This window comes from Saccopteryx bilineata, chromosome 2, assembly GCF_036850765.1.
Source record: "Saccopteryx bilineata isolate mSacBil1 chromosome 2, mSacBil1_pri_phased_curated, whole genome shotgun sequence".
Classification (NCBI taxonomy): Eukaryota; Metazoa; Chordata; class Mammalia; order Chiroptera; family Emballonuridae; genus Saccopteryx; species Saccopteryx bilineata.
In genome coordinates, this window is record NC_089491.1 from 68,857,690 (window position 1) to 68,861,621 (window position 3,932).

At 38.6% G+C, this 3,932-nt stretch overlaps 1 pseudogene; it reads left to right on the top strand.

Moving 5' to 3' along the window:
* The first annotated feature begins 460 nt into the window (after nucleotides 1-460).
* Nucleotides 461-553, top strand: LOC136327697 (U2 spliceosomal RNA; annotated as a pseudogene).
* The last annotated feature ends 3,379 nt before the right edge of the window (nucleotides 554-3,932 follow it).

Below are 3,932 nucleotides of genomic sequence, written 5' to 3' on the forward strand. Positions count from 1 at the left end.
TTTATTTGGTAGTAAAGATGAAATATTTTTACAGTAAACGTGTTGTATTTGAATTTTTAAATCTGTGACACTGATTTTTAGGTATCAAGATCTTTTTATAGTTCTCTGGTTATTTCTACCTATAGGATGCTGGTATTATTTCATATGTGGCATTCACTCTTACCTGTATAGATATTTTTAGTTTTTTTACTACTCTTTATCTCTGTTTCCTCAAGGCTACTTCTATTTCTCTCTTTGGTTTCATCTCTGTCCTTAGTATTAGGTACTTCCCTCAAATGTGTGATCCTTGGCTATTTGTTCATGGTAAGAGCAAAGAATGGCTAAACAGACTTAGCATTTGCCCTTTCTTCTATTGGAAACCAGCCAATCGCAGCAAAAAGAATAGAAAATACTAACTGAAAAATCTACTTTTGGTAAAATTAAGAGATAGACTCAAAGGTAGCCAAAATTTGCTGACTTTATTGCTTCTCGGCCTTTTGGCTAAAATCAAGTGTAGTATCTGTTCTTATCAGTTTAATATCAAAAATAGCTGATTTTGCACTGAAGACCCTAAGGGTAAGAAGAAGCAATTTGCGGAGAAATGTCAGTAAGAAAAAAAAACACACACACACCAAAATAGGTTTCAGAAACTTCCTCCAAAATATTATTTCCTGCTGGTGGGCAGTGTGTGCTGAGGGGCCAAAGCTACATTCTTCGGTCTCCACTGGATGTGAAGTTTGGAAAGAGTGAGGTGAGGCAGAAGCCCGTGCTCCTTGACCTATTCTTTTAAAGAGAAGCATATGACCTATTCTTTTAAAGAAGGCAGAACTCACTGAAGTATCACAGAAAAATTATATTTGAAGGAATCAGACTATGTTTGTGATAATTATGAAGTTGAGAGCTTTGTGTTGTAAAAAATTTGCTCTCCTTGCAAAGCTGTCTTGGTTCTTCCACACTCCAGCAGGTCACTGGTCTGGGAAAGCCAACTACCTATAAACATAAATATAAACACAAATATAAATCTCCAATATATACATTATATATATTTTATTCAGATATCATTTCCATCTGAACACACACAAGAAGCTATATACCAAACAAATGAGAAAAAGGAAAGCAATATTTATTAAGAGATAAGTTATATTCCCTAAATAATGTTGCCAGGAAGAAGCTAAGGCTGCTAAACATCCTGGACCAATATGAGATATTGATCCTTATAATGTTTTTAATTTTTATTTGTTGATTTTAGGGAGGAAGGAAGAGAGAGAGAGAGAGGGAGAGAGAGATTTGTTGTTCCACTTTTTCATGCATTCATTGGTTGATTCTTGTACGTGTCCTGACTGGGGACTGAAATACAGCCTTCGCATTAACACTTTAACCAACTGAGTTACCCAGCCAGGGCCCTTGTAATGTTTTATGGAATCAAATTTTCCTCTGGATAAACTGTCCCTAGGACTTAATTGAGAGGCAGAAAATGGGAAAAAGAAGCTCTTTGTTCACAGATTTCCAGCCATGATCTCCAATCACCTTATCAATAGTACAAACTGATATTTTGATCTTCATCTATTATTTTATGTCTTACTTATCATTTAATTTGGACTCAGGGCTAATTACTAGTTATTGGATCCTTCAAACACCAAAGTATGTAATTAAATACACTGCTCACAAAAATTAGAGGATATTTTATCACTTCATATTTATTTTGAAATATCCCCTAATTCTACTTACAAAAAATAGGGATATTTTATTGCTTCATATTCATCTTGAACTATTTCCTAACTTTTGTGAGCAGTAACAAAAAAAAAAAAAAGGTAATGTATATTGTAGAATATCCTAATGAGGTATAACAATCTTATTCCTAAGGGTATGAATGGGGTGGACCCCCCCCCAATATAGTTAGGTGATATGTATGCTCTGGTCTGCATCCTAATCAGAGAATGAGATCCTGAAAATTCATTTGACCCTCTAGCTTTCCCTGGATCAGGGATTTAATTAGGGGTAAAGCATGAGACTAGTGACTACATCAGCCACCCATGAGTTTTGATAGATTAATTGGCCCATGTTATACACAATTCCTTCTCTCTTTGTCTACTGAACTCAAATATATATATATATATATATATATATATATATATATATATATATATATATATATATATATATATATATATCTTTTACCCCATTGATTCCTGTGTGTAGGTTTCGAAGACTGAGACAAGAATTATTTACTACTAGATTCACAAAAAGTAAGTCCAGGCACAGTACTGTAGGAATAACAAGAAAAAGACTTTCGGAAAGAATTTGATATTTAAAGGGGGAAAAAAGTATCCACTTTGTCTTTGTGGGAAAAGTTAAGACATTTGTTTTATTTTGAATTACTTGTGGATGGAGTGTCATACTCTTTTTAGTGTTCATGGCCTTGAAAGATCTTAATCTAACTAGACTTTTTCCCTATCCTGAAGGACAGGGAACAGTGAAAACTGGGCAAACAGAGCCAAATCTGGGGGAGAGTGGGAACTAGAAGAGAACAGAGACAGGAAACACAGTGGCTACTTGTGGAGACATGCTGCCAAGGCCTGCAGGAGCGTAGCAGCTGGCTCGCTTCAAGGAGCAAGGATGAAGAGGCAGCACTGCATGGCTCCATTTCCTTAGGACACCCAAGAGAGATGGGAAAGACAGAAAACATCCCAGAGGCTGACAACAGACAGATCACCCAGACACGGAGGTCTAGGTGGAAGAGCTGGCCCACAACCCTACGCATCAGCTGCTGCTCTCTGTCACTGCCCATTGCTCACTGTGAGGCACACGGGCCTGTGCTGTAGCACAGCAGAGGGGAGCTGTCACCTCCACAAGTCCCGCCCTGAGGCAGGCTTTTGAAACGGGATCTGGCACAATTCCTGCTCTCCTCATGCTTTCTGTCCTCCATGCTTTAGCTTACTGGCCTGAGCCTAGATTCTGTTCCTTTGTCAGCCTTTTTGGATCATGCCTTAATTGAACTACCCACCCTGTTCTCCCAGGTATAATCTCTTGGATCAGTTCAGATCAGAGAAGAGTGATGTATTTAATTTTATGTGTTTTGTCTCTCTACCAACTAGATGCTACATTCCTTTAGTGAGGAAAAACTTGTCACGTTCACCATTGAACCTCCAGCAGCCGGCACATGGTTTAGCATGTCTGAGCAGAGAGTAATTGTTGGTTGCATGCAGAAATGTCTCAGGTATCATACTTTGCCATTTGACCCTGCCTCTTGCCCACCCCAGAGTCCACGAATCCCAGATCACTCTAATACCTTAGTTCCCTTTTGTCATGGAAGTGAGATGACTAGTCTTTCCCACCCTCTTTTCTAGAGGAAACCTAGTTAAATGAAAATAATTTTAGTGTTTTAAAACACTTCCACATTGAAAGGGCATCACATCAATTACTTGGTTATACTTTTATAGAAATATATATAGGCTTTATCAGACCATGGACCATGGGTTGAGGTAATAAACCCTCTGAAAGATTGCCAAAGGATTAGTAAGAAGAGTTTTAAACAATATATAAACGCTTGGGCTCCATTTCAGAAACACTGAATTACTTGGTTCAAGGAAGCTCCATGATATTCCTGTTAAGTTCCCAGATTCTAATTAGCAGCCAGGGTTGGAGCCTCAGAACTCAGCAGCGATCAGTCTCAGCTGCAGAGCCTGGGCCACTGGGCAACAGAGAGAGAGAGAAGTGTGTCTCACATGACCCTCATCAGCCTCCACCATGACACAAAACCCAGGAGCACACAGAACCCTGGGGCCCAGCCCGATAAGGCATGGACTCTGAGATTCAAGACCTATCCAAGCTTCAACTCTGATAAAATATGTCTGACCCAATGTTGGTTAAATAAATTTGTAAATATGATGTACATGTTTGCTCGCTTATAGTTTGCATTAGATGTGGGAGATGGGCTGTAAGCTGGCAAATTT